Consider the following 25,137-nt stretch of genomic DNA (forward strand, 5'->3'; position numbering starts at 1 on the left):
CAGAGGATGGTGACAGCGGGACAGAGGTTGGTGACAGAGGATGGGGACAGCGGGACAGAGGAGGAGAGCAGAGGATGGTGACAGCGATACAGAGGTTGGTGACAGAGGATGGTGACAGCGGGACAGAGGAGGGGGACAGAGGGACAGAGGATGGTGACAGTGGGACAGAGGAGGAGAGCAGAGGATGGTGACAGTGGGACAGAGGAGGAGAGCAGAGGATGGTGACAGCGGGGCAGAGGAGGAGAGCAGAGGATGGTGACAGCGGGGCAGAGGATGGTGACAGCGGGACAGAGGTTGGTGACAGAGGATGGTGACAGCGGGACAGAGGAGGAGAGCAGAGGATGGTGACAGCGGGGCAGAGGATGGTGACAGCGGGACAGAGGTTGGTGACAGAGGATGGTGACAGCGGGACAGAGGAGGAGAACAGAGGATGGTGATAGCCGGGCAGAGGATGGTGACAGCGGGACAGAGGTTGGTGACAGAGAGCAGAGGATGGGGACAGCGGGGCAGAGAAGGGGGACAGAGAGCAGAGGAGTGGGGCAGATGAGGGGCACAGTGGGGCAGAGGAGGGGGACACAGCATGAGAGGGGCAGTGGAGGGGGACACAGCGTGAGAGGGCAGAGGAGGGGACAGCGTGTGAGAAGGCAGAGGAGGGGGACATTGTGAGAGAGGGGAGAGGGGAGAGCGTGACAGAGGGCAGAGGGGGCAGTGTGAGAGAGGGCAGTGTGTCTGGATGCAGAGGGGGCAGTGTGTCTGGATGCAGAGAGGGCATCTTTGCATACAACTAAATAAGTATTTCTGTCCTGACCTAAATACTTATTACAATTTTTTGACCCAACTACTTCTAAAACAGGACTGCTCAATAATTATTTTGGAGGGGGGCCTTGAAAAAATTTGGAGACTCTAAGGGTGCCGCGAACTGCAAAAGTTTGGGAACCACTGCCCTATTGGTTGATCATGTCCTGCTAATGCCCCATCATAACTGTCTGTCTCATTCTCCACTCTAAGTCACATTCACTTCTCTTTTCAGCTGTGTCTTCCAAGGGTTGGGTAGGAAATGATGATGCTGATGCCACCGACGATACTTGCACAGATGGACCAGGTGCCCACCCCAAAAAATCTGAAGGACACACCACAGGTAAGTCCATAGTAAGGGTGTTTGTTATTTTTAGTGTTTTCAGTTAGTCAGTTAATCTTCTTTTTTTATTAGTACCTATGTGGAGCCTGCACTTGGAAAAAGATTCAGCAAAGCAAGTCTAGTAGCCATGCTCTATGAGCATAGTTCTTGCCTGCAGCTTAGTTTCAAATCTCCTAATAAGCTGCTTTAAAATTTAATAATAGCGTGTGATGTGGTGCTGTTGTTTAGTTGGTTAAAGTGCGTGTTAAGTAAATAGGAGAACTTGAGTTTGAATCTCAGCAGTGCCTTTCTTTGCCTCCATTTCAATATCACAAGTTGATGTTTGCGGTCATTTCATCACAAATAAGATGGATGAACACATGATTGTACTTAAGCCTGATGCTTTTATGCAGTGCTTTAAATATATAGAAGTTCCGTGTGGTGTGTTTGTGCCCCTAAAACAAAAGGACAACCGCCAGAACACTTTAATGTTTTTCTCCTGGATGATGAAAACAATGATCCAACCTGTCTATTAAATATTGGTTCTCTGATAGAGTTAGATTCTGTCAATATAGAAAAAGGGGGTCTTTATGTCACACCAATTTATAAATATGCTGACACAGGAGTTATAATCCGCATAACGGGTGACATTTTACCTTTACATTGTTACTGACAGAGTTAATATACCACTAAGAAATAAAGACACGGAGACTTGTTTTGGCTAAAATAGAAGGTCAGCAATTTATTGAGATTATCAATATATTGAGAAGAGGTGGCAAATATAAGCAGACCAATCAGCCCCTAGGTCACACCCATGAGCTATATTCTCCGCCCCACTAGATTGGGTACGGCTGAGGCACGCCCGCCTAAGCGGAGCCCCATAACCCCAAAGGGTTATTCTCACTAATTTAGGGGAGAGTCCAACCACGTCTTGAATGTGACCAATTGTCCGCTGACTGGGCTGCTTACCGCCACTACAAAACTTTATTTGTGAAATTTTCACTCAACTGACCCAACACTAAGAAGCATAAAAAAGAAAAATTAATATAGAAAACCAGAGCGAGAAACAAAAATAGGGCCTGGGTGGGTGGGACAACTCTTCTACCTCGGGCTAATCCCAGCCCTCTGTTATCTTTATACTCAATATTTGGTTTCCTAACATAATCTTCAATATATCCTATGCTCTCCCATTTTGTCCTCACCATCCCTGGTTTGCTGTAATTTGAAGAATGCTTCGAGAACATCCTTGGCCTCTGCCATGCAGGCCAGATTTTCCACACCAAGGTCCAATCCTTCACCCAAATCCAGACTCCTTTTCTTGATGGCATAGAGATTGAGTGGTCACTTTTTAAACAAAAAGGTGTCTCGAATGTTATTAATATATTGGTTCTAACAAGAGAAAATAGTTCTTCTAGAATTTATTACTGGAAAATATGTTAAAAGATAGGATAGAAGATCCTATGTCAGCCAGTATCCCAGTTATTCTAGAATTTCTTAAGATGGTTTTGTTAAGGGTCTGGCATTCTCTACACTGAAAGTACAAAATATCTGCCCTGAGTATTCTTTTTGATGATAAGTTGGAATCTCAAAACCTTATATAACAATTTTTTCAAGCAGTAAAGGTTTATGGCCATAAATTAACCTTTTATGGCGCCTTGGAATCTCAGCATTGTTTTGGATTCCTCAATCTCAGATACTTTTAAACATCTGCAAGACGTTTCCTTCAAATGGCTCACCCTCAAAGTGTTGTTTTTACTAGCAAGTACATCTGCTTGTCGAGTAGGAGATCTACAGGCTTTTTGGTATAAGGAGCCTTTCTTAAACATATATAATGATAAAGTAGTCTTGAGGGCTAATCCTGCTTATTTACCTTTCATCTTTCTTATTAATCAAGGAACAATACTGCCATCTCTGTGTTTGCATCCACCTCATAAGAGAGAAGAACAACTTCATACCTTAGGTTGGTAAGAGCGATATCTATTTATCTCTTCAGAACAAGGGGTCTCAGAAAAACCGAGCGACTCTTTATTCTCCTGGGGGTCCCTACAAAGGATATGCTCCATCGAAATCTACCTCGGCAGGATGGATCAAGGATGTTATTATATGAGCCTACAAGGGGAACGGGCCTGAAGTGCCCAAACTATTAAAGGCAGGCTGTGGCTACCACCTGGGCATGCAAGGCTAAGGCATCAATGAACAACATTAACAAAGCAGCTGGATGGTCATCAATCACACATTTACCAAACACTATTTGTTAGATGCGCAGTTTGGGAGAACAATTCTCCAAAAAGTTGCTCAATTTGTTGATTTCTTGGCCCTCCCTACTATTTATACTGCTTTGGTACATGCCATTGTGTGGGCTGCCATGGAGTAGGAAAAGAAAAATTGGAGAATTATGCTTATCCTTAATTTCCTTTCCTTTAAATGCTCCATGGCAGCCCGATTTTTTTCCACCCATGTTCTATATTTATGTTTTGTTGGACAGCTTTGGAAGTTACTAAAGACACTAGTATGGAGGAGGAGTCACCTTATATACCCTCCAGGTGGAGTTTTCTTGTTTTCTGTCTATACTCAGCTAACCCATTGTGAGGGCTGCCATTGAGTTTTTCAAGGAAATTAACAGTGAGCATACAGTCAGGTCCATAAATATTGGGACATCGACACAATTCTCATATTTTGGGCTCTATACACCACCACAATGGATTTGAAATGAAACTAACAAGATGTGCTTTAACTGCAGACTTTCAGCTTTAATTTGAGGATATTTACATCCAAATCAGGTGAATGGTGTAGAAATTACAACGGTTTCTATATGCGCCTCACACTTTTTAAGGGACCAAAAGTAATGGGACAATCGAGTCAAAACCTATTTCATGGACATGTGTGGGCTATTCCCTTGTTATTTCATCATCAATTTAGCAGGTAAAAGGTCTGGAGTTGATTCTAGGTGTGACATTTGCATTTGGAATCTGTTGCTGTCGACTCTCAATATGAGATCCAAAGAGCTGTCACTATCAGTGAAGCAAGCCATCATTAGGCAGAAAAAATAAATCAAACCCATCAGAGAGATAGCAAAAACATTAAGGGGTAAATCATCATCATCATCATCATTTATTTATATAGCGCCACCAATTCCGCAGCGCTGTACAGAGAACTCATTCACATCAGTCCCTGCCCCATTGGAGCTTACAGTCTAAATTCCCTACTATAGACACGCACTCACACATAGACAGACAGACAGAGAGAGAGACTAGGGTCAATTTTTTATTGCAGCCAATTAACCTACCAGTATGTTTTTGGAGTGAATGTATTAATGTCCGTATTCTTTAACTCTGGTGTGTTCAGCGTCTTCGGCGATTAAATTTAAAGCGGCGCTGCATTGTAAAGGGAAAATTCCCTTTACAATGCAGCACCGCTTTAAATTTAATAGCCGAAGACGCTGAACACGCCGGAGTTGAAGAATCCGAACATAAATACATTTACCCCTAGGTGTGACCAAATCAACTGTTTGGAACATTCTTAAAAAGAAAGAAAGCACCAGAGAGCTCAGCAACACCAAAAGCCCCGGAAGATCATGGAAAACAACTGTGGTGGATGACAGAAGAATTTCTTACCTGGTGAAGAAAAACCCCTTCACAACAGTTGGCCAAATCAAGAACACTCTCCAGGAGGTAGGTGTATATGTGTCAAAGTCAACAATCAAGAGAAGACTTCACAAGAGTGAATATAGAGGGTTCACCACAAGATGTAAACCATTGGTGAGCCACAAAATCAGGAAGACCACATTAGAGTTTGGCAAACAACATTAAAAAAGCCATTACAGTTCTGGAACAACATCCTATGGACAGATGAGACAAAGATCAATTGTACCAGAGTGATGGGAAGAGAAGAGTATGGAGAAGGAAAGGAATTGCTCATGATCCAAAACATACCACCTCATCAGTGAAGCATGGTGGTGGTAGTGTCACGGCGTGGGCATGTATGGCTGCCAATGGAACTGGTTCCCTTGTATTTATTGATCATGTGACTGCTGACAAAAGCAGCAGGATGAATTCTGAAGTGTTTCGGGCAATATTATCTGTTCATATTTAGTGAAATGCTTCAGAACTCATTGAATGGCGCTTCACAGTGAAGATGGACAATGACCCGAAGCATACTGCAAAAGCAACTAAAGAGTTGTTTAAGGCTAAAAAGTGGAATGTTATGCAATGGCCAAGTCAATCACCTGACTTGAATCCGATTGAGCATGCATTTCACTTGATGAAGACAAAACTGAAGGGAAAATGCCCCAAGAACAAACAGGAACTGAAGACATTTGCAGTAGAGGCCTGGCAGAGCATCACCAGAGATGAAACCCAGTGTCTGGTGATGTCTATGCATTCCAGACTTCAGGCTGTAAATTAACTGCAAAGGATTTGCAACAAAGTATCATAAAGTAAAAGTTTGATGTAGGATTGTTTAGTTTGTCCCATTACTTTTGGTCCCTTAAAAAGTGGTGGGCACATATAGAAACCGTTGTAATTCCTACACCGTTCACTTGATTTGGGTGTAAATTCCCTCAAATTAAAGGTGAAAGTCTGCAGTTAAAGCACATCTTGTTCGTTTCATTTAAAATCCATTGTGGTGGTGTATAGAACCCAAAATATGAGAATTGTGTCGATGTCCCAATATTTATGGACCTGACTGTATTTCTCCAAGTTTTTTCCACTTGTTGTGGCTTGATGTAAGAACTTTATGGGGCATGGTTTGCGGAGTAGTAAGTGTTGGTTTGGAGCAGCCAATGGCTTTGTGAATAAACATCTTGTGTGATCTCCCAACTTAATAAGAGTTTGTTCTCTTAGTCCTGTATTAAAAGCAGGTTATGCTGACCTGCGCGGCCTAATGACCAAGGATTACATTGCTACCTTTTGTTGTGTGCCAGGCGTTAGACCCTTGCTAAAGAGGGACATTGATTATGTTAATTTAAAGCCATACAGACAATAGGCTCTTTTTTTTTATTATTATTATTATTATTATTATTATTATTATGAACACTGTAATTAGTGACTAAAACTGGCAGTAGTCAGTTATACTTTGTACTGCTGTCCTGTTGGTTTTTACTGTAAATCGTTATAGCCTCTGTTGTCAGGATATATTTTTGTGTAGCAACTTAGCACCTTCTCCCATGTAATTTATTCCTAGTTTTTTTTGTGTAAGTAAACTTTTTCCTTGCAAATATTGGTATTGGATTATATTGTGTAGATGTGTGCTTGCTTGCTGATTATACACTCTTCTCCTTTTCTTATTACCGTATATACTTGAGTATAAGTCGACCCGAATATAAGCCGAGACACCTAATTTTACCTCAAAAACTGGGAAAACTTATTGACTCGAGTATAAGCCTAGGGTGGGAAATACAGCAGCTACTGGTAAATTTCAAAAATAAAAATATTGGGGGGTGGCTTCTATGCATTAGATAAATACATATACAGCTAGTACCATATAGCCACACAGCTTAAACTCACTCTTCTTGGGTACATAAAGTACATAATATATACCCATATCTACTATAGTCTATAATCCACATCTAGAGCAATCCGGATTGATAATAACCATATGTGCACATGATGATATAGAAGCATCTGCTAAATAGCAGCTTGACTTATACTCTATTAAAAATCACATCAGCACATAACGTGCACAGATACAAATCGGAGCATCCGCTGAAACTAATATATATGTATGAGATCTTGAGCATATAAGTATAGGTCAGCGCCACATGGGTATGCCAATGGAGTTAACTCCCGGTATAAGTAGTTAACATTTGCTCCTGAAAAATACACAATGGAAATGCAGATGGAGTAACGGACACCGTTTCATTCAAATACCAGCTCAGATAAACACAGTCCTAGGACACAAAGGTACAACGATGAAATGACTCGATAAAATCACTTAGCTGGATGACAGATAGAAGTCCGCGGCTTTCTCCTCTAAGACAGGCTTTAAGGTCCCGGCGTCTGCTAGATTCTGGTGTGTAACGAGCAGCTCACGTGTCTCTGACCAGCGGGGATAGAGGAAATGACAGGCTCCTTTTCATCTAACTTTATTATTCCCTGTGCAATGAATACACATACACGGGGCTACAATAAAATGGTGGCTGACCAAGCGGGACAAAGCGGGTGAGACAGGAGACCGGAGACCAGGTAAGTAGGACTCGAGTATAAGCCGAGGGGAGCTTTTTCAGCACAAAAAATGTGCTGAAAAACTCGGCTTATACTCGAGTATATACGGTATACCTTTGCTATGTTCACACCTTTAAACATGTTATCTCTAATAAACCAAATGTAGTAACACTTCTAAAACTTTATTTGTATGGACTCCAAACATATTGCAAGGTTTCGGGGGTGGAGTGGTGTCTAATTAATGTAGCAGGTTGGCTTGAACTATGGAAATCAAGATAAAAGTACTTGCTGGCAGCATCTCAATGGAAAATACTGAACACAGAATTAATAAAACATGAAAAGTATGCGTTATTTATTTAAGCTGAAATAATGTGATAGATACAGAAAGTCAACCTTCACTTTTGGTTCTCCTATATCTTACAATAACATTGCAATAATATATGGTTAATATTTGACTTTCATGAAACTGACATTGCTTGGTAAAATATTATGGTGAAATGAAAAGCTAAAATAAAATATGTTGTTTGAAAACCATTACTTTTTAAATTATAGTTTTCTTAAATGTCACGCCTGTATTTATTACTTGGTATGACTAAACATGCTCCGTATTGGCCATGTCAGTAAGAAACATATGGCAAGGGGACCTCTGAACATGTAAATGATACATCCATTACTGCAGCTCCATGTTAATAGAAGCTTTGTATCCATATGTGACTAATAGACTTTGATTAAAAAGAGGGGAGAAAACACATTTGAGAAAGGAAAAGTATTAGACTACCTTTAATTGAGTCCAATGCCCTTTCCAAACTTTTTTTTAGCTAAAAAAGATTTGCTTTACTTCTTTAAATCTTGAGTATCATATAATTGCTTTGCTGTGCACAATCCTGTATTTTTGAAGGGAGAGTGTCTCAGATGTCACATTCCTCCAATTAATTTCAAGGTTGGTTTGTCACTACCACCTATGGGGAGATAAGGTGAAGGCTAAATTGTATATGTTTTTTTTCTAGGACTGGTTAGACACAGCGAAGGGTAATTTATAGAACCAAAGCTCTGAAAACTCTGGAAAATTTCGCTGTAAATGTATAGATTAATATCACTCATAAATATTACACTCAGCTACATTTTATCTTCACTTTCAATACACATTATGGAAACTATGCCCTAATACATCAATACACTTGGGGTTAGGCTGTTTGACTTAATACAACAGAATTATGAGTTTCAGGGCATGACCAGGCACAGGAAGGGTTCCTGAAGTGGGGGCCCATTGCCTGAGCATTGACAGGGTTGATAGTAGTTTTAATCTGCCATTTAATGTCTCCCTTTGGATTTGAAATTTTGGAAAGCATGAATGATTATAGTAAACAAATACAATTGTTAGCCAGTAGAAAAGGTGGTACCTTTATCCAAAACCAGGAAAAATTGCAACAGTGGACATTGAAAGTCACTGTATATAATATTTATATATGCTGAGGTAAATGAGATTGCTGCAGATGGAGACTTTTGGAAGGTAATTATGGGTCCGTAGATGTAAGGTGTAAAGAATCCAGCAGTCTGGCATCATTCAGTTACTTACAAGAAGTGTATCTATGTTTCATAGTTTTTAATAATGTGACTTTCTGGTATGGCAGCACTGTGTACACTAGGAATTCTTGTGTATGTGTAGCAGTGTCATATGGGGATCTATTTATCATTGGTGGGCAGTGGGCAGCAGTACTTAAGGATCTGCATCGCTGCTGATCGCAACGATGCAGAAAGAGGTATCAGTATATTCAAGAACACTTACCTGCCATGCATTCCTTGGTGACTCTTTCTGCAACTAAACTCTTGTTTCCCTACAAAAGGGACTGGCTCCTTTGTACAAACGAAGAGGATCCCCTCTCCTGTGGGACCGCACTCCATTGTTAAATGTAAGTAATGCTATCCAGAGATGAATTGATTCTGTTCACCGTCCCCATAGAGGTCTATGGGGATGCTGATAAGCAGCTGAAGGATGCTTAAGGCAGGAGAAATCTCTGATTTCTCAGATGATAAGCCTTTGTTAAATGGGGTGAAGTGGTGAAAGAGCCTTTTTCCGGCACTTTTGCCAGATTTTAGGTTCTTGATCGCTTCATGAATAGATCCCATAGTCTAGGTATATTACATGTTGCAGAACCTATTTTGTGTCTTATTATCCAGAGAACACAGCACTTACATCATTCCCAACTTTCATCCTTGAGTAGGTAGCATTAAAATACAGTATGTTGTATTGAAAGAATAATAAACAATGCAAGTCCACAACAAGAATTAATGGTCAAATGTTGTACAGGTTGTTTCTAAGAATACAACGCTTTAAAGCATAACTATTAAAAACATCACTGTTTTCTAAGTAGGAAAATGTATGTATATTACATACTTTTAAATGGGGAAAGTGATAATGGACTGTGCATCTTCCACTAAACGATAGATTTCCCTGGGCAGCAATGATGTGATGTACAGTATTGAGCATTTTACAAATATTACTACGGACAATTGGTAAAATGGAAATGATTAATGCATTTATTTAAATTAATTTGATTAAAAGTTACTAATTAGAAATCACATATACCTGTTGGAAAGCCATGCAAAACTTAAATAACTTGGAAGCTTGGAAGAAAAACCACTTTGCTTGCAAAGTTACTGGGCGTGAAGTGAAAGCGGCTGACAGATTCCTGTAATGTCAGAGATCAGAGCTTGTATTCCCAGCCCTGCCTGCTCACTCATCAGTTGTTCATCCAAGGGCAGTCTCTATTCACACTCACTTTCCCATTGTGCATTATTATAATCCTAAAGTCATTTCATGCTATATAACCAGATATTGTGAGACGTACTGGCTTCCCTAATATATTTGTAAATCTAAAAAAAACAGTATGAGGGTCATTTACATTTACTTATTCAAAGGTCTGTTTATCTAGCTGCAAAGTAATTTTTTTTACAAATGTTTGCCAATTTTAAACTATGGATAACAATTTCACCTACTGCAATGGAGTTTTTTTTATCTTGTTTTGTATCTCTACCTGGTCATCATGGTGGCACAGTGGTTAGCATAGCTGATTTGCAGCTCTGGGGTCTTGAATATGATTCTTTCTCCAGTGCTATCTGTGTTGGTCTCCCCATATTTCTGTCGGCTTTCTCTGGGTACACCAAGTTGCTCATACAGTATATTGCTAGGTTTATTGGCTTCCAAATAAATTGGTTCTAATGCGTTTATGTATGTGTCTGGGGTAGGGAAATTATATTGTAAACTCCACTGGGAGAGACTAAGGCTGGGCACACACTACAGAAAATTTCTCCCTATGTGATATCGTTAACAGTTTTACAAACGTCAGAAAAAAAAAGTCCTGATCAGCATGTCGATTCATGTGTATACACTATACATGTTCTACAAGAAGTGCTTTCAGGTCTGTGCTCTTCATTTGTCATAACCATCAGCTAACAAGATCATGACTCTGCACACTCCATAGAGATCTATGGAGACTGCCGATTGTGAGTGCATACACACTACAGAATTGGAACAACATCGTTTCATCTTTGGATGAGATTTTTAGTCCGGTTTAAAAATCAAATGAAATGATACGACATGCTTTGGAACGATAATTGTTCATCGTTGGAGCCTATACACGAATGCGATAATGGGCCGAATGGTCATTTATTATGTGATTGGCACAATATTCGGCTAATGACCCTGTAATTTTACCGAGCTGTGAAATATATTGGCGTACCATGGATGGAGCCGGTGCTCCAGGCGCCGTCAAGAGGCATGTACTGTTGACTAACATTTTTTGGTGATCCCTGGCCGCCCCCACTACTGAGCGCAACTGGCCGTATGCTGCCTATTGCCATATAGTGGCAGCATGTGGACCCTATGTTACCATAGAGGGTGCAGCCTTTTAATGCTCGCCCAGCTTTCTCCAGCGAAGGCTTCCCCATGTGAACTGCACTAGTATTAAGGTGGTACTTATACTGTTGCAAAATTTATTCTGTTAACAGATAACCAATTAAAATCATTTAATCATTTGAAAAATGCTTTATTCCTAGAATAAAGTATTTTTTGTTATGCATAAACATTTTAAAATATTTTTAATTTTTTTTAAATAAATGTTGTTATTCTATTTTTAAAATATTTTTTCCACTAAATATTATTTTTTAAATGTGACATGTCTTTTTTAGTATACTGAAAGACCTTAAAATATCAGACTTGCAATTACTTGGCATATTTATTTTGTAAAGCAATGCAACCTTCCCATGTGGATAGACTCTGCTCCCCGGATAAGCGGACAGGCCGGAATACAAGCTGCTAGGTTAGTGGACCTTCAATCAATGACACTTTATGAGCACTACTTCATGGCGTCACACACACTAATTTATGGGCTGCTACCTCTGCATTCTTCCAGTGGGCCCTTTTAGCGTGAGTCCAAAACTGCCCCAGCTCTTTTGTTTGCTTTTTCACTTGAACTTCCCCCATTTGGTGGCCACACCCCCTTCTCTAGTGCACTATGGGGGGAGGGACGCCATAGAATGTACTTGCTCCCGATGCCATGGATCCATGCTACTCCTCTGGTTATATATGTAAAGGATAATGAAAATAATTTTGAAATGCTAGGGGATGTCCTGGTTGAAACATTTGCAGCGACAGTCATGGCTTAAGAGGAAGGCTGATTAAGAACTGCTGTGATTTGGGTCATACTTTCTAGAATACCTGTCTGATGATGGATATATGAACAATATGAGGATTATGAAACTGCTCATTTGAAGGACTCCGACATTATTCAAGACCTGAATATGAACAAATTGGAGTGTTGTCCTTCCACTTTCCAGTCTTTAACTTATTGTCTAATTGACATGAATTAGTCCAACTTCTGGATGCTGAATCAAATGATGAAGGTAATCCTGCATCATACTCAGAAGCTTATTATGATGAAGGAGATGTTTAATTTAACCACTATATAGAAATGGTATGTTTATGCCTTCAATACAACTGTATGTATTTTGTCCTGCTGATTATGACACTGACTGATCATGTTTGTCCCTCTTTCTCAACTAGCTAAACGATCCTATATTCCATGTAAAACCCACAAAACACAGTTCAACAAGGCAAGTTGTCATGTTCAGTACCTGATGTAGTGTACCAGATTCAGTGTATGATAATCCTCTTGGGAAAAGTCATGCCAATAAATAACTTTACATGTTTCCATTGTCTCCACAGACACAGAAACGAAGCAGTTCCAGACAACCGACAAGCCCACAGCGTTGGCTCAATTTGGTTTCCCTTCCCAGTACTTTCAATTGTACAAATGAACATTCTATTTATATATGTTAGGTACGTTTACCGTCTCTTGTTACAGTCAGACGCAGGGCTGCCAAGAGAAATTCAGGGCCCTGGTACAACAAATTAATGGGGGCCCCCTTATAGTCGAGTATGGTAAAAAAAAAATCGGATGTGTGGTCATGCATTTAGGGGCATGGCAAATGCGCCATTGGGGCATGGCTAACACATCAAAATCAATAGGCTCTTTTTTAACCCATGACAGACACACCCCCCCCTCATTTTTTTAACCCCTCTATGACAGGCCCCCCCTCGCTTTTTTAACCCCTCTATGACAGCCCCCCCTCATTTTTTTAACCCCTCTATGACAGCCCCTTCCTCATTTTTTTAACCCCTCTATGACATGCCCCCGCCTCATTTTTTTTAACCCCTCTATGACAGCCCCCCCCTCATTTTTTTAACCCCTCTATGACAGGCCCCCCCATCGTTTTTTTAACCCCTCTATGACAGGCCCCCCCCATTGTTTTTTTAACCCCTCTATGACAGGCCCCCCCTCGCTTTTTTAACCCCTCTATGGCAGGCCCCCCTCATTTTTTTAACCCCTCTATGACAGCCCCCCCTTGCTTTTTTAACCCCTCTATGACAGGCCCCCCCTCGCTTTTTTAACCCCTCTATGACAGGCCCCCCCTCACTTTTTTAACCCCTCTATAACAGGCTTCCCCCTCATTTTTTTAACCCCTCTATGACAGCCCCCCTCATTTTTTTAACCCCTCTATGACAGCCCCCCTCATCATTTTTTTAACCCTTTATGACAGCCCCCCCCCCTCGTTTTTTTAACCCCTCTATGACAGGCCCCCCCTCGCTTTTTTAACCCCTCTATGACAGGCCCCCCCTCGTTTTTTTAACCCCTCTATGACAGGCCCCCCCCTCGCTTTTTTAACCCCTCTATGACAGGGCCCCCCCTCATTTTTTAACCCCTCTATGACAGGCCCCCCCTCGTTTTTTAACCTCTCTATGACAGGCCCCCCTCGTTTTTTAACCCCTCTATGACAGGCCCTGCCCCCCCCCCCATTTTTCTCCCTTAACTTACCTTTTCCTTTTCTTCTCTCTTGGTCTTCTCTGCTGCTCTGTGCTCCATTGCTCCAGACTGACTGAATGCTGGGCGTGACATGATGACGTCACACCCGGCATTCAGACAGTCTGAAAGGAGCACAGAGCAGCAGAGAGGAGAGACGCTGACGCCGCGATCATGTGAGTATGAATATTTTTACTACCCTGTTTCCCCCCCCCCCAACGACCGAGCCCCGAAAAAACCCAACAAAAAAAAAATAGTTTTGAAAAAAAAAGTAATAAAAAGAAAAACAAAAACGTTGGCATGCCCGGGCCCGGGTAATTAGTACCAGCCCCCCCCCCTCTCGACGGCCCTGGTCAGACGTGCACTTAGGCGGGTGCCTACTATTGCAGTAAGAGACCCCACCTTCTAATAGGCCTCAGCAGGACCCCGCTTCTTCCCCTGTCTGCTATGTACATCTCCTCCACATTGGAACAGTAACAGCTGTAAGATTAAAAACACTTTCTCCAGGTAGCAGCTGGCAGGAGAGACAGGCCTGTCATAGAGCTCAGCTGTAATGCCACTGAATACAGCACTTGTTACAGGGGTTGGGTACGAATTTCTGGTATTGAAAATCCCTACAGTGTAAATACTGACACAAAAATCCTGACAGTGTAAATACCTACACGTATAAAATACTGACAGTGAAAATGCGAACAGTCACAATTAAAAGGACAATGCAAATGGACCCACCAGCAGTAAACAGTGAAAAATTAAAAATAAATGTTAAATAAAAAGCATGCCCATCCCCAATCATATTACTCCTAGTGCTGCCAGCCTAGAGCTGGTCTAAGGCAATTCAGGGGGACAAACAGTGTGGGGTTCCCCCCAATTCTCACCCTAACCAGCCCTAGGCTCACCTTAACCAGCCCTAGGATTCCCTTGCCATGATGGCAACCGGCCAGAGGCTGAAAGCACGGGGCTGGACTCCTTAGGGGTTGGGTACTAAATACCAAAAACATAAACCCGACAGCAATTTGCCATGAGAAGAGCGATGGAGGGCTTACCGATAGTGTTTTCTCCCGACAGCTTGGAAAAGAGACTCAACAGAAATGTGGTGCATCAACGGGCTGTCCGGCCAAAATGACGTCACTATAGAGAGCGACACTCTCATTCCTGGTATTAAGGCGTCCATTTAAAGATGCACCGGCTGTTCTGGTGGTACAGTAAGGAATGGTTTTTTTTTTTTTAGCATTCCCCCACCCCCCCCACACACACACACATTATTTACTGTTTTAATGCCGGCATTGTGACTGTCGGCAATCACACTGTCAGTATTTTATCCATGTAGATATTTTCTCCATGTAGGTATTTACGCTGTCTGCATTTTAATGTCAGTATTAGTATATATCTTTTGAAATATGACAGCCACTGGGTTACAGTGGTGATAACAAAGACTTTTATTTACTGTGGGATAGGAAAAATTAAAAACTTGCATAAATGACAACAAAACACTCTGTATGGGTAGCTTTGTTGGCAGTTCTACAGTATCATGAAATACAGCTTCAATCGATTCCAGCAAATTACAGCTGCAGTTGGGGTAAAAGCTGCACAGCTGCCTACCAACTGTCACTACAGGGACAGAAGCAGGTTCTAATTATTTGTTTTCTGAATTATTCATTCTTAGAAATGTTCCCATTTTTTAACATTGTAAAATTCCTTTTTATGTAAGTTTTAAACATTCAATAATGATAAAGTTTAGCAAACATATTTGGTGGGGATAAATGCACCAAGGTGGACTTAGACAGTACTGCATGTGATGTGCTAAGATTACATATAAACAGTTGCGGAACTAAAGTGGGTGCAGCGGCTACAGAGCTCGGAGGTGATTTGGCCTGGCAAGGCAGTGTCCTCCCAATCGCTGAAAAACACACCTTCAAACTTCGTGAGAGGCTTGCCAATACTCACGTCACATGCTTTCATTCCTCACACAAGCTACCAGAATTTCTTCAGTAAAGTTTTAATTCCTAAAGCGCCACAAAGACTTTTCCGACTAAGGTGGTAAATTATTTGATCACTGCTTAATCTAAACTCCACTACCCGCTTCTATTTCTCCTTGACCTCTCTCCTCATACAAACACTGTACTATACTGATCCTACATAACAAACCACTCCTTTACTATTCAGTGCTCTATATCCACCTCTGCTCCTGCTATTCATGGGATTACCACAATGCACAAATTGATCTATACTCTCTGGATCTCCATCCATCTGTGTTGGGCAGCATTAATGAACACCTTTCTAACATTTCACCTCAGATGTCCTATTGACACTTCTAACTCAGTCTTTCAATAACTGAGCTAATAATATTTCCACCAGCTATAGGAAGCTACCTTCCTGATGTTGACAACAGAACAACAAACCATACTCAAGCTCACTGCCAAGATGTCATTCTTGGCTCAGAACTGTCCAATCTGTATCCAAATCCTCTAGCATACATCTAAGAAACATTTCTACAATATGTATCTCAATCAAGTCATTGGGAAAACATTAATTCATACATTCTTCATCTCCCACATTGACGATTGCAATTGTCTTCTTACTTCTCTTTCCCTAAGACCTAAGTCACTCATACAATCTATTTTGAATGCAGTGGATAGACTCATTTTCGTATAAAATAAAATGTTTCCTACTGCAATTCTGTCAGCCACTATATTGGTTGCCAGTTTTTACTGAATGCAATATAAAATACTCCTACTGATATACAAAGCCATTCCCAAAACTGTACAAACAAATCTTTTTGCATGGCTCAAAACAGCTCCCAACTCATCCCTTCCACTATGCTGAAGATCTGAGCTTCTCATCCATGCTCATTACCTGTTCCCGTTCTCAGTTGTGGGACTCTTCTCAGACTGCATGCACTGTGTGGAATTACCTCCCTTGTACAACAATACTTTCCCCTAGTCTCTAAGCCTTTAAGTATTCTTCAAAAACTCAACTCTTTAGAAAAGCTTATTAAATTACCAATCTAATTCACATCTCCTTCACCTTTAGGTTATTCTACACGATTACCACCGCTCTACACAGTTCAGGAAAAAATAACATTTATTCTCATTCTAAACTCAACCAACCCTCTGTCCCCCAAACCAATATTGCTGTAAGACTGCATCATAAAGCCCCATTATGTACCCATTGCAATATGGCTAGACCAATAAGCAATCTGTGACACTTAACCTCGTGTATCAAACTCCTGTTTTTCGATATATTGTATACATGCATCTTTGTCATATAACAGATGCACGTATCTTGTTCTTATTATAACTTCTCTATATATTTCAGGAGACCGTTTGAGTTTTGGGTAGTACAAGTTTCTCCCTCAGTGGGTGACACTGGGTCCCTAACAAAGCATCTTAACCCAGATTGACTGTAGCAGATCCGTTGTGTGTGCAAAATAATTTTTACCATTTGGGCATTGGGCGATGGTAATCTGGACATCTGTATGAGAGAGATGTTGCACTGAATAGGGGCTCAGTCAGGCCCTGTACAAGCATTAGGCAGCTGCCTAGGGTGCCAGGATTTGGAAGGGGGAGGGGGCATTGAGGCCCGATAGTTTAATTTAATAATGTGTTGTGCTGGCAATGACCGCACAGCTTAATTAATACTTCAAAAGCTGCCTGCTTTTGACTGCAGTTACTTGCCCCTGGGGACTGGGAAGTTGGTATTGGGTGAATAGTTGTAAACTACACCTAGAGTTTACTGACATGTCTGTAAATACTATCTGTATAAAGGTGCTTTCTGACATAATAGCTTGTCAATTATTCACTAAAGATGCTTTACTTACCTTTCACCAATGTGAAAGAACATTTGGGGGTATATTTACTAAACTGCGGATTTGAAAAAGTGGAGATGTTGCCTATAGCAACCAATCAGATTCTACCTGTCATTTAGTTAGTACATGCTACAAAATGACAGCTAGAATCTGATTGGTTGCTAGAGGCAACATCTCCACTTTTTTAAACCCGGTTTAATAAATATACCCATTAAGCCCTTTCCCTGTGTTCCATTCATTGCCAAAATAGTTCCTACAGCCAAGCATGCAACCTGTATTCTATGAAACAGGAATTAGCATCATCTCGACTTCCTGTAGGCTGCATCCTTAGACTCTATTATTGCTGTGGTGTCCCTAAAAGCAGTGCAGGGGAGCTGGCAGGGTCTTTCAATCAGTCCTGCACAGAGCAGCAACACAGGTAGAATGTTTATAGATCTCAAAAAGCATGTGTACTTAAAAAGATATTTTGTTTATTTATATAAAATCCATCATATTATGCAGCGCTGTACAATATGTAATCATTCACATCAGTCCCTGCCCCCTCTGCAGCTCACATCCTAAATTCTCCACCACACACATTTTTGTCAGAAGCCAATTAATCTACCTGTATGTTTTGGACTGTGGGAGGAAACGTGAATGTCCAGAGGAAACCCACGGAGGAAAAATAAGGTGAGAACTCCACACAAATAACAAAACAAAATAATTACATTATGATTTAATATAATCAAATAGGGTATGTCATTGCCAACAGTCTCAAGAGTAAAAATGATTCTAAATGTAACTACATTTTATTAATTAATCATTTTTTGCTTGTTAACTTTTACATACTTTTAATGTGCTTTTCACCTGGTATTTAATGTATAAAAAGAACATTAAAAAATAGGATACACAGTCAGCACATCATCTCATATTTTACTGTGTTTCCTTAAATTGATTAGATTTCTTTATGAATAAGATACATAAATATATTAAAAGTGCACATTTTTATGCATTTTGGAAGTTTTAGAAACACATAGCCAAAATCTCCACTGTCAAGTAAAGTGCATTTCATGTTTCCATCACTTCAGGATGTATTCTCTACAGCTAAAACTTGGTGAAGCCTGTCCTAATAATATCATCCTCCACTGTACTGCTGATCACCTCATGGGTGGGATACCACTTAGAACACCTATGACTTTGTTGGCAGTTAACACATCAAACATACAGTGAATGAATTTCGGTCAATATATTATGCCTTGCCTTTTCTTAAGTGGGAAAACTGAGCAGAGCATCTGTCCTGTGTCATGTTTATATGCTGAGGCATGGTATATTTTGCTTCTTTCCAGCTTGTGGCTTTGTATACATTTCTCTCCCGTTACATGGTGACATGCTGGGAGTGTCCTGCTCCCAGTTCTGGTAGCGACAATGCAGTTTGAAATTCCTGTCATGCTTCTGCTGCCGGCAATGCCAAGTGTTTATTTTCCTTTCTTGTTGCTCCAGTCACTGTAAATGTTCTTGAGTTGCCTCTAAAGGAAAGAGCTCCAATTTCGTTAAAAGTAGGCCCCTTTAACCTCCTTCATGCTGGAGTGCCAGAAAAAGAACTGGTACGATGGTGAACACCATGTAGAAGGAAATTCTGTTTTTTATTATTTGCATTGGGTTCTGTTACAAATATAGCAAATTGTTATTGTTGTGCCATATACATCCCTCGCACCACAAGACTTTCCTCTAGTTTTCAAACCTTCAAGCGTTCTCTGAAAACCCACCTCTTCAGACAAGCTTATAATATTCCTCAACCACCATCTTAATCTCCCTAGGTTACCCTATTACCACCCTCTACACAACACAACAACCCTCTGACCAACATTGCTGTGTGACTGATCACAAAGCCCACTCAATACTTTGTAACCTTTGCATTCTAGCTGGACCAACGTGCAATACGATGTAGCACTTGCCCTTGTGTATCATACTCCCATTATCCCATAGATTGTAAGCTTGCGAGCTTGGTCCTCTTACCTCTCTGTCTGTCTGTATTACCCGGTATTGTTTTATTACTGCTTGTTCCCAATTGTAAAGCGCTGCGGAATCTGCTGGCCAGGTGCAGGCTGGGCTGGGGGGCAGGGGGCATGTTGCCCCCGGGCTAGTCCCATAGTGGGATATCTTGGGCTGGGTCACCGGCATTTTTTTCCTTTAAAATAGGTTGCTGAATCAAGTCTTGCCCCCCGGGCTGAAATTTGCCAGCCCCCCTCTGATGCTGGCGCTATATAAATAAATGATTGACCTCCTCCCAGTCTCCCCCTACTCCCCTCCCACTCCTGCCCTCCCTCCTGTCCCCCTCTTACTTCCCTCCTTTTCATTCTCCTCTCCCCCCCTCTCCGTCTCAGCCTCCGTTCTCCCCATTCCCTCCTCCAACCATTGCGTTTCTGTCCATCCTACCCTCCCCTTAGATTGTACGCTCCTTCGAGCAGGGCCTTCTCTCCTTCTGTTCTCCACCACCTTAACTCTGCTCTCCAGCTCCTTGTCTCTTCCGTGAGGTCCTCCTGCCCTTCTACCCCTCTCTCTACCCCGCTGGGGGCTCTCACCTCTCATCTAGCTGTACATTGAGCTTCTGAGTTACTGTGCTTTTTGTTAACTGTACCGTGCTGTCTTAACCTGTATCGTGTTTCTGTCTGTATCTGTACGGCGCTACGGATACCCCAGTGGCGCCCTATAAATAAAAATTAATAATAATAATGATGATGATGATGATACATGAGATAGAAATACTTCTAATTATCACATGGTTCTTCCCTTTTATGTCTCCAATGAAAATACTACTCCTGTCGTTCCCATTAACTGTTTCCTGTAACGCTTACTATATCTCCATAAAGCTGCTCTATGTACTTCCTCCTATATCTCCATATATCTACTTTCTACAAAACCCAGGCTCTATAGTGCTGCAGAGTGTTAATGGTGCGGGGTTGCGTGGGAGGACCAATCAGGAGCCGCAGTTCAGATATTGTGACTTTTGATTGGCCCTCCGTCTCACACTGCACCATTTTAAAGTGACAAACAGAATTTAGTCCCAGGAAAAATGGCAACATAGAGCAGCTTCATGGGCACTGGCTAGGGGAGGAAGGAGGTTGTATAAGGGGTAGTACAGTTTTATGCTCTGCTGATGATCATTTCTTATTGCTGAAATCATAATTTATTATTTGCTGTATGGTACATGCCAATATCACTCTATTCCAAACTTATCTATAGATTATAAACTTGTGAGCAGGACTCTCTTACCTCTTTGTCCTTTTACCTCTTGGCAGTACCAAATCGTATTTTATTACTATATTTGTTCCCACTTGTAAGGCACTATGGCATATGATGCAGCTAAATAAATAAATATCAATAATATTGCATTTCAAACAAGGAATGATCTAGTAGAAGGCATGACAGGAATGAGCCTAAACAGGCAGTTTCCACACTGGGGGTTTTGTCTTTCTCTGGAACCATACTGAATTACAATGTGTGAATGGTTGAACTTGATGGACCTGTATCTTCTATCAGCCTTTTTATATAAGTCTGTTAAAACAGCCATCAATAAGCTTCCATTTATATGTTTAGCTCCATAAGCCACATTTCCTATGCTGTGCTTTTCCCCTGCCTTCCCACCACTGCAAATGTTCATCCAACCGCCATTGAATGCTGCCTATACAAAATAAATCAATTAAAATAATTCAGCCCATTTGCTACATGCTTCAAAATTCCATTGATTAACTTGTTTTGCAAGTGGCTTGTAACAGATGCACTGTAGGTAGCTATACGTTCCACTGTTCCACTATATGTTCCAGCCTGGTAATAATATCATTATTACCAGGCTCTCAATTACTGCCAATAGATAGCTCAAAGACATCAATGCACTAATTGAACAGAAATGAAAGTAAAACATAAAAGGTTTAATTATCTTCATTACAGGAGAAAGTCAGGCTGGATAGGACAAGTAGCTGCTAACTACAACCACGTTAAGGCTCCATCATTCTCCATGGAGTTAAAGCCTTTTGTGTTAGCAAGCTTTTCCTTATTCTTTTATAGGAAACAAATGGGAGGCATGCCTTGAGCGTTGAAGATCCTAAAATTAGTTTGCATGTGGATGGAATCTGTTACACTATTTGCCTTTATGTAAGTATCCCACACTTTCATGCTTTGCCAGGTCAGGGTCTGTCAAAGTTACTTTGTACATGTACAGTATTATGTCCATGTTATGACTGTGAATAACATTAATGTGCTCAGAGTTTGCTTCTTTATTTATATTCTACTGCTTTAATGTAATGCCAGGTATACAACTGCAGCTCTCCTAGAACTGAAGGGTTAACACCAATGGATACCACTAATCAAGTCCGTATTTAGAGCTGGTGCTGCACTTGACATTGTGAATGAACAGACTCTTAGTGCACCCCATATACTTGTGTCTTACTATACAACAAACCCTTCTCTAGTATTTGCATTAGGAAAAAAGGTGGCTGGTAAACACCAAGGGGTAAATTTATCAAGCTGCAAGTTTCCCGTGGGTTTGAAAAAAAAAAACCAATCAATTTCTAGTTATCATTTATTTAGTGCATTCTACAAAATAAAAGCTATAATCTGAGTGGAAGTACAAACAATGTTAAAATTGGAAACCTATAAAAAAAATCATGTATATTTTCTACATCAATCACTCTGGTTACCTGTAAGAAGACAAATCGAGTGGTTCGTTTTTATTTTTCTTAAAGCTGGTATTAATGATTGACATGATTTACATTTTTATAATTGCCCTGAGATTACCACGGCATGCACAATCACGTGACATATGATGTAGTGAGCAGACAATACCCCTCTTCTCAACATGCATATTCTCATCACAATCCCTCCCCTCCTCCCTCCTACCATCATGTAATGACTGAGGAGCCTCCTGACTGATTGGCTCTGAATCAGAGATCAGATTACACTCTTCTCATGTGCGAGCTTTAGAGCTGAATCAAAGTGCTTCCAGTTGAAAGACAGTTTTGTGCAGTGGCAGACATCTCAAATAGATTGGTTTTATAAAAGGAAGACTGAGTTATATCATACAGAAATCAGCTTTAGAAAACATTTAAAAAAAATAAATAAAAAAAGTCAATGTGGGATTACAGCTTTAAATGTTAAATAAAGATATGACATTAATATGAACATTTTTTAGCTGCCCTTGGCATTTGCCTATTTTGCCCTTATGGTAAATACATCCATGCCGTTAAGTTGCCTACTCTCCTGGATTAGTGTGAGATATTTTGGACTTCCGTGAGAGTAGGCAATACTCCCGGGGAGCACTTACTTGCCTCAGTGAACACCAACTGGGCAGAAGTGCAATGACGCAATTTACTCCCACTGTGATGCACGTTGTCAGGCCCCGCCTGCTGCAATGAACACCATTTGTCATGTTACACTTCACTCCCATAGACTTGATAATGCAAATCACTGTCTATTTTTTAATTCACACACTATTTTGTACAACACAGGTTGCCTTTAGTGACCACGTTTAATGAGAGTACATTTAGAAATGCTAAGTCTCCTTTAATCAGTGGCTAGAATAGTTGTTTTCACTGTTCATTTTGAGGAATCAGAAACAATTATTCTTTAAAAAAAGAAACCATGGTATAAATTCTCTTATGCTCTTTTGTAGATCTACTGTGTCAAAAAAAATGGCTATATATATAGGTTCAGAATTAAGCCTATTACATTGTGAAGACTCACTATGCCATGGGTCACAGATCATTATCACATTTACATAATTCAACCTTGTTTGCTTGCAGGCCATTTGCAAATATTCACATTCACTGCAATCACTGTACAAGAGGAGCTGTCTTAAATCTCTCCTGTGAAATAATAGTTGTTACATAGTGTGAATACAATTTCCTACAGAACTGTACACACAAACCTTGGCCAGTTTTTATGCTTAAATGAGCTTTTTAACTGGGACACAGGGAGTCAAAGCCAACAGCTAATTGTAAATGTATTGCACTCACAATTTAGTGATAAGCAGTAGGCATATATACTGTATGCTCTCTGATCGCAATCAATGTGTTTCAGGGGCAACAAGAGATTTAATCTTCTTACTGGGAGTTTAAAAATAGAGTAAACAGCTTATTTCTTACAAAGCAGTATGAAGCATTCTTTTTCAAATATTTTTTTTCTTTAAAAGGGATTCAAATTGGGTTCTTTAACAAGTCACTCAGAATCTTTGATTTAAATGTATTTTTACCATCCAAACCTTATTTGAAAGTTAGCCACTGTAGGCCTCAAGTACAATTAGAAAAAATCAGACTTAAAATAAGTCTTAAAAAATGATGCAATTATGTATGAATATAGATCTGCACGTGTCTTAAGGTGACTCCGCATATTATGTTAAATGCGTCTGGTTCATGAAGATACCTTTAAAGTGTATCATACCCTTTAATTGTTTCATCATGAGGTACAGATGCTAGACATCAACATCAAGTTGCTGTTGATGTCTGGTGTTTTAATGTTGACTACACCGACAACACTTACCCCGACATCTTCAGTCCGGGCACCTGCTTCCCAACAAGGATCCACGACGACTGTTCTGTGAAGCGATTTCAGCCAATCACGATGAAGGAAGACGCCGGCGGGACTTGATTTAATGTAAGTATGCGGTTATGCACAATGTACTTTAGAAAGGGTGGTACAGTGTACATAGCTGCCTACTTACATTACCCCCTTAAGGACAGCGTTAACAGCGTCGCCTAACTGACTTTATCAAGTCCCCTTCATCATGATTGGCTGAAGTTGCTTCACAGAACAGTCGTCATGGATACTTGTCGGGAAGCAGCCGTCCGGACTGAATATGTCGGTGTAAGTGTTGTCGGTGTACTCAGCACCGTTAAGCCGTACCACATCCCTCTAGGATTTCTGTGGCAGATGACAAGCCTTGTATATGTCAGTAACCAACCAAAGTGGCTTCGCTCTGAATGGTCAGAGTGAGAGAAAGTCAATCTGATTGGTTAGTGGCGCCTAAACCCCATATGTTGTTTATGCACTTTGATCCACATTGATACAATGTAGTCAGATTACAATATGTTAACACAGGTCTGTGCTGATGATCACATTACTGAACAGGAGATGACATTTCTATTACTGCTATATTTTTCACTTTATTTTGTAAGTTTTTGCTACTGTGATTAATTTACCAAACTCAACAGTTGCATGTGTAATTATCCTACTTACATTTAAAGGATGATGATGTCACTCTATGAAGATACCCTATGAAAGTAAAGTAGAGTTAAATGACTGCTGTGTAAAGTTTGTTCTCACCGTGTGAATGATTTTACGTCCAGTTTTATGACATCCTAACATTCTAAAGACATATTTAGACCATACCTCCCAAAATTTCAAAAAGCAGAATTGGGACAAATATAAGCCCCTCCCATGATCCACCCAAACCACGAACACATTATTGTGAGACCAAGCCCATTTCGGCATCTACGTATCAGGACAATTGGGACTGTTGGGAGTATGCTTAGACTTCTGACCTGACCTGTTTGCTCATTGGAGTTCCTGTGGTAGGGAAATAAGACTGTAAACTACAATAGGGCAGAGGGTGTTCCTTAATAAAGACTGCATCATATGCTGGTGCTATATAAATTAAAAACAATAACTATATATTCAATTCTACCTATTAGCACCACTAACTAAATTGCATACAAAGTACAG

At 40.6% G+C, this 25,137-nt stretch overlaps 1 long non-coding RNA gene across 1 annotated transcript; it reads left to right on the forward strand.

Annotated features, from left to right (window-relative positions):
- Positions 1–1,041: 1,041 nt before the first annotated feature.
- LOC142140293 (uncharacterized) lies at positions 1,042–12,393 on the forward strand. Its single transcript, XR_012688381.1, has 3 exons — positions 1,042–1,138; positions 9,123–9,188; positions 12,341–12,393. It is a non-coding gene; the product is annotated as an uncharacterized LOC142140293 (long non-coding RNA).
- Positions 12,394–25,137: the final 12,744 nt, after the last annotated feature.

Source organism: Mixophyes fleayi, chromosome 2 (genome assembly GCF_038048845.1).
Source record: "Mixophyes fleayi isolate aMixFle1 chromosome 2, aMixFle1.hap1, whole genome shotgun sequence".
NCBI lineage: Eukaryota > Metazoa > Chordata > Amphibia > Anura > Limnodynastidae > Mixophyes > Mixophyes fleayi.